This window comes from Xenopus tropicalis, chromosome 3, assembly GCF_000004195.4.
Source record: "Xenopus tropicalis strain Nigerian chromosome 3, UCB_Xtro_10.0, whole genome shotgun sequence".
NCBI classification, from domain to species: domain Eukaryota; kingdom Metazoa; phylum Chordata; class Amphibia; order Anura; family Pipidae; genus Xenopus; species Xenopus tropicalis.
In genome coordinates, this window is record NC_030679.2 from 129,140,532 (window position 1) to 129,147,614 (window position 7,083).

Consider the following 7,083-nt stretch of genomic DNA (forward strand, 5'->3'; position numbering starts at 1 on the left):
GTAATTATATCTTAGTTGGGATCAAGTACAGGTACTGTTTTATTATTACAGAGAAAAGGGAATCATTTAACCATTAAATAAACCCAATAGGGCTGTTCTGCCCCCAATAAGGGGTAATTATATCTTAGTTGGGATCAAGTACAGGTACTGTTTTATTATTACAGAGAAAAGGGAATCATTTAACCATTAAATAAACCCAATAGGGCTGTTCTGCCCCCAATAAGGGGTAATTATATCTTAGTTGGGATCAAGTACAGGTACTGTTTTATTATTACAGAGAAAAGGGGAATCATTTTTAAAAACTTGAATTATTTGATTAAAATGGAGTCTATGGGAGATGACTTTCTCATAAATCAGAGCTTTCTGGATTACAGATTTCCGGATAATGGACCCCATACCTATACAGAGGGAAAAAAATCTTGTGTATTTTATAATTGCACCTCAGGGACAAGCCCGTTCTAAATGATAGTGACAGAGTATGTATTGCTTTATACTCACACACATCAGGCTGATTCCCAGTAGGACCATTCCTAGAAGGCTGCAGCGACACCTGGAGCAGAGAAAGTCAACTGGAGTCACACGCAGACTGGTGTAAAAGTGAACAACTTACAATAACCAGTCCATTAACCCTTTGTATCAAGAAGCCCCCATGGAATAACTACATACAGTACCTCCCCAATTTTTGTCCCAGGAATCCACAGAGGATTGAGCATAGGAGGTAAGCAACACTCTGCGGCAAGAAAGCCAAACCTGAAACAAAGGAAATGATTTAACGGGGAACTCCGGCTTCTGAACCAAAATTAGTCAAAGAGCCCAACACTATGCAGAAAACCCTAATATACCTATCACTGTAATCCGTTCCTTCAAAAAGTATGAATAAATACCATCTTTATATGCTGAAATCCAGCTGCAAAACAGTTTTTCTATTTCTGCATCATTTAAAAGCCTGGCAGGGGAGGAGGGACTAAACATTTATTTTGCAAAATGTAACAAATTCTCCACAGGTTACAAGCAGGCAGGAACTACATAACCCACAATGCATTGCACTGTGATGTTCCTTTTCTTAATGACATCACGTGTGCAGGGAATTGTGGGATTGGGAGGATGCAGGCTGACAATGTCACACAAACTTGAAAGTATAATATGGAATCTCCATTTGCAACGTGGGTTACGCCAGCAGGGATTCCTGAGGGTGCATAAAAGGTTGCCTGATATATATAAGGATGGAGTGTATTCCTACTGAGTGATATAAGGCCATTCCGGCAGGAACATACCAATTTGCCTGTTAGTAGAACACATTGTTTTCCTCATCCAGGCGGGAACAGAAGATTCCAGGACACCAATAACCAAGTTAGTTACACAGAGAGTACCTGAAATGCAAAGCAAATGCTGTTTAAATATAATTGTATAGATATTGATAAATGTAAAGAGGAATGAACCCCAAACTTTATTTTATTTATTGGCCCCAAATCCAATTTGAAAACCATTTAAATTGTACTTACAGAAAGAGACTGACAGAAAAGTCATTAATATTGACATTAAAGTAACCAAACATCTAAAATGGCTGCACACAAACATAGTGTAGGCAAAGTTTGCCCTAGTTATATAACTTGGAAAGGAGCCACATCTGAATTCAAGCCAAATAGGTAAGAGGATCTCATCATCAACGAGCTGATGCGGTCCCCGATCCGACTAGATTTTCTAACCTGCCCGATCGATATATGGCCGATTTCGGGCCAGATGTCGGTCGGTCAGGCCCGTCGGTAGTCCCCATACACGGGCCAATTAGCTGCCGAATCGGTCTAAGGGACCGATATCGCCAGCTAGAATCGGCCCGTGTATGGGGACCTTTAGGTAGTAAAACTGTTTGGTAACTCCGACTATAGAAATGGTTATAGACAGAGAAATCTAGGCCAAAGACACACACATCTGTTGGGTGGCCATAAAGCATGGCCAGTTTGCTGATGTTTAGTCTAAAGGAATATTTTGCGGTCCATCGTATATATTAATATATATATATATATCGCTTGGGGCTCTGCCAGTCTATTGACTACCCATTGGCTAGGCAAAACACCAGTTAGCATGGTTTTGTCTCCTTTCACCTGGTTAGGAAAATCCCTAGGCATAGGTACTGATCCCAGTAACAGATTTACACTGCTGCAACCCAGTTGTTCAGTTGCCATGTTCTCCATGAGCAGCTTGTAACTAATGGGTTCAGTAGTTACAAGGCTTCTCTTTCCCTACACACTCCAGAATTTTGGGTCCACCAATCATGCATCAGCTTTAGTCCATCTGTCTGTATCTCATATGATTTTACCCTTAGAAATCAATGAGGTCTTGCCAATAAGAGCTTACTTCTAGTGAATGGCATTAGCTACATATCTAACAGTTTTCTAAATGCAGCCCCTGCTACATTCACAGAGTAGGGATAATTGCCCTCTCTATATTACAGCTGCAATATGGCTGTTCTATGGTTATCTCACAGCCCACTATGGCCCTGAAGACAATGTTTATCTTACCAGCTGCTACTAATATATAAGGGTCCTTCAGAAGTGTAAAATAAGACGTGGAGGTGATTGTCTAAAAGAAAATTGAACAGTATATTAGAAACTTTGTTGTTAGTATCACCTTGCACACTATACATTCATATGTCTACTTACCGGTGGGGCAAATTGTGCTGGCCTTAGAATATATATCTGGAGAGCTGAGAGTGGAGAGAAGGGGATATTCATGTCATCACACAATGTAGATAAACATGAAACACACAAATATAATATCAGTAACTTATTGATATCAAACCAATCACAATGCAGGCATTGATCACCTGGTATCAGATTTCAGTTTATACTCCTCTTATGGAGCCTGTGCAAGAGTGCTCAGAGTGCTCTTTTATGCAGTGTTGAAATTCACATCCCTTTTTTCCTGGTGTTTAAGATATTAGCAGTTTTTAAACACTACCACCTGCTGGTCGTTTTGTCTGACTGTTTGGCGTCAGGAAACAATTAAAGGGGAACGCCACCCAAACACAACTTGAACTTTTTTAAAAAGTAAACATAATTTCAAGCAAATTTGCAATATACATTAGTTCAAAAATCTGCAGCCTTTTCATAAATTTTAATGTAATGATATGGTTTGGAACAGTTCCCTAAGCCCCGCCCCCTGTTCCCCTGCTGATCTGGCTGACTGCTATGAGTCTCAAAAAATATGTAATAGTAGTCGCCTGTCCTCAGCCTGCATCCCTCCCAATCCCACAATTCCCTGCACATGTGAATTCCATAAAAAAAGGAACATCTCAGTGCAATGCATTGTGGGTTATGTAGTTCCTGCATGCTGTGTGGAGAAGTTGTTACAATTTGTAACATCAATGTTTTAGTCCCTCCTCCCCTGCCAGGATTTCAAATGATGCAGAAAGAGTAGAACTGTTTTGCACCTGGATTTCAGCATATACAAATGGTATTTATACTTTTTGAATTAACAGATAACAGGGATTTCTGTGTTGTGTGGGGCACTGAAAACTACCATTTAAATTTAGTCTACTAAGAAATCTTGCAAGAAACTATTTTTAACGTCAGAGATAGGTTTGTTCGTATCTAATAATTATACATTAAGCAGGAAACAAATCCTCTTACCTCCCTCCAGAACAATAAAAAATGCAAGCAGTAGGAAGGGAGAGGTTTTTCCCCCAGACTCATACATGGCAGAACCAAGGGGAAGTCCAACTGCAGGGAAAAAAGACAGATTTCATGTCATCCAAAGTAAATACTGAACTACTCCTCGTCATTTATTGATGTAGTGCCAGCGAGTTACGCAGCTCTTTGCATTCATTTATAATGAACAGGGGCCAAGGACTACACAGTAAATCATAGGATCAGAGAGCCTTACTCACAAGAGCTTGCAATCTACAGTAAGGAAGATCAGGAAGATGAAAACAGTTGATAATTTATGATAAGTTGATGTCTGATTAAAATGCATTGAATGTGTTTCCCTAAACTGGTCATTAGTGATCATTTGAAGGTTTGGAAGGAAGGGGAGGGTCTGATAACTCATGGCAGGAAGTTTCAGAGGCAGGCAGAAGCTTGAGAGAAGTCTTGCAGTCTGTAATGGGATGAAGTGATGAGAGGAGAAGAGAGGAGAAGGTCAGCAGCAGAGTGTAGGTTCTGTGAAGAAGTGTATTTTCAGATAAGATCTGAGATATGGGTGGGCTTCATTTTTAAAGACACAGTATACACCCCTACTTTGGGACCACTGTTTTAATTAAATATCTGTGGTTTCTGTTATTTCTGGCACTCAACAAGAATATGAGGCCAGTTTCACTTTAGCACTTCCTGTCACTTACTGATCCTAAAAAATTTCAAAGGATCTGATAAAACTAATTACCAGTCCACTAAGAAGCCCCTGATGATGAACTGCTCAAAGACTGCTGCTTAGAGAAGGGAGGGAGATAGGCAGTTCTGAAAAAAATGTCAAAAAGGAAGGTAGGGGGATTCAGCAAGTGTTTGGATGTGTGGGGTAAAACACAGACTGCAAATAATATGCTATTGTAGGTAAATATAATACTGTATTATTATTTAAAATAATGCCTTTGTAACCTAGCAACAAGCATGGGGCAAATATTGTTTAGTTATATGATTATGTATACCTGATTTCATTTATAAAGCTCTCTGTTGTCATGCACATAAAAATACCCACCAAAGGCAAAGGGAAAATTGTATGTGTGGAACTTGTATGAAATTTTCAGTGTAACTATCCCTTAATACAAATCAATATTTGAGCAGTTTACTACTAATATAATTTGAAAAGAACATCGCCACTTGCTGGTCATTTTGTCCAACTGGCTACAGTCTGAGAAAAGCAACAAAGTAGGGCACATTCACAATGCCCCACATAGCGTGCAAACTGCAAAAAAGGCCACAATTGGCTATTTTTTTGCACTTTGCCCACAGAATAAGACATTGTGCAAATAGCTGCAGGGCTCTGGGACTGAAGAGAGAATCTAATGTGGCCTGCGCTATATTCAAAAGGGGGGGGGGGTGGGGTTGGGCACACAGGTGTATTTTCCATTACTTGTGACTATCCCTCCTTTTCTTCTGCAAAAACAGCAGATCTGTTGTGTTGTTGCAGGTATTAGGTTATTTATATCAGAGCAAATTCTATCCTTATAATCAGTACTTAGTGATGTCATCAGTAATATGATTATTAGTTAAGTCCTTTGGAAAAATATAATAAATATTATTTATTATTATTTGTTGTAAAATATTAGGGTATAAGAAGTCACCTTGGAGTTCCATCTTGTGGACTTGGCCTTCAGCCTTTATAGGGTTATGGAACTCTTTAGTGAATTATAATATCCTTATTATTTACAATAGAGGATACATTATTCACTATGTATTCTCAGTGGACACAAATATAATAAGCAAACATAACAGTTTATTCTATAATCAGACACACATTTAACAGAGAGTATTGCACTATACTTACCAAGTTGCCCCATAGCAACCCCTCCAATTGCTATTCCCATAACTTGTCCTCTTTTAATGTCATCTGTATATTCATTTGCAACTAAGCCCATACCTGAAAGGGACATTTATACTTTTGAATAACATACAGAACGTACAGTAAGAGGGGGTAAGTACAAAATTATTATAGGGCAATATTATTGAAATCCAGGGTTCTTTTTTGAGAAGAAACAGTTAGGGAACTGCTTTCATTAGTAGAAGAAAACAAATATCAGCCAGTGCTATGTAGCTATACTGAGAGAAGCTAAAATGGCACACGCAAGCCCTCTATTGTGAAAAATGAATGGCTTCAGTGGTACATCAATGGGTTAAAAAAATTACTGCTCGGGAGAAGAGTACCAAAACCTTACACTGAAGGATGATGTGTACTAGAAACACTCTATACCAGTGCTGTCCAACTTCTGAGGTGCCAAGGGCCGGAATTTCTCTCACATACATAGCGGAGGGCCGCTAATGGAAGCCGGTTTTGGCCACTCCCCCATTTTAAACCACACCTGCTTTAAACCACACCCATTTTATCACAATGGTCACTGCAGGGATATCAACCATCATTCATATGTTAAAGAATTATATTATGTCATATTAAGACACACCCTTAAATCCATATGCCTCCTCCCCTGTGGATAGCACAGCAACCCCCAGCATATAATTACACACCTTAGGGACCATTTAATGGCTATTTCCAACTGCTAACAAACTCCCAGAACAAACACCTGCTAGGTTCACCTCCCACAGGCAGCATAGGGCAGGCAGAGTATGGCACACACAGGCAGCACTCTGCCTACCCTATGCTGCCTATACACAGGCAGCATAGTCCAGGCAGTACATACAATGTCTGAGGTGTGAAGAGGTGAACAATGTGGGTGATTACAGCCTGAGCCCGCGGGCCGCCAGTTGGACAGCACTGCTCTATACCATAATAATGGTGTCCTGTGATCAAACCATATCTTTATATAAATCTGAAGACAAAAACATTTTGTCATGGGTCCCCTATTATAGCTGGTACCTGCAACAGAAGAGAAGGATGATCCCATGCCCTGCATTACTCTGGCAAAAACAAGGGATGGCTGAGAACATGTGAAAGCAAATGCTGAAAGAGAGAGGAAGAGAGAGATGATTTATCACTGCATGATTGCTTGATACCTCCTAACAGTTCATCATTTTATAATTGGAATCAGTAGAGGGGGCTATAGCAAAGGTATTTAAGACAGATTTGGTTAGTTTTCTTGTTCACCATTCTAATCCCAGGTTAATGCCAGTTCTTATGCAGTGGTATGGCCATTGCATGCCTTATAAGAAAATGATTGAATAAAATAAGCACCAGGCTTTGCTTTGCTTGACATTACTTGCTGAGAACAGACTTATCTTACACAAGTGCTCATATTCATTTTTTTTAACTTCACATTTCAGACATAGTCATGTACAAGGTATGAGCAACCTTGAGGGATAAGAAGTTGTCTCCTAGATGCATGTTCTCTGCAATAGCATTTTCTTTAATCAGCAATAGAAAAAGCCTTTTGGGGACCCTTGTGCTAAAAATGGTTTGGGCTATGGTTTTTATACAGTC

At 39.6% G+C, this 7,083-nt stretch overlaps 2 long non-coding RNA genes across 2 annotated transcripts; both read right to left on the reverse strand.

Annotated features, from left to right (window-relative positions):
• Positions 1–495: 495 nt before the first annotated feature.
• On the reverse strand, positions 496–1,365 carry LOC116409790. Its single transcript, XR_004222071.1, has 3 exons — positions 1,275–1,365; positions 672–750; positions 496–550 (listed from the first exon to the last, which is right to left on the reverse strand). It is a non-coding gene; the product is annotated as an uncharacterized LOC116409790 (long non-coding RNA).
• Positions 1,366–2,521: 1,156 nt separating this feature from the next.
• On the reverse strand, positions 2,522–3,711 carry LOC116409791. Its single transcript, XR_004222072.1, has 3 exons — positions 3,630–3,711; positions 2,661–2,704; positions 2,522–2,580 (listed from the first exon to the last, which is right to left on the reverse strand). It is a non-coding gene; the product is annotated as an uncharacterized LOC116409791 (long non-coding RNA).
• Between the last annotated feature and the right edge of the window lie 3,372 nt (positions 3,712–7,083).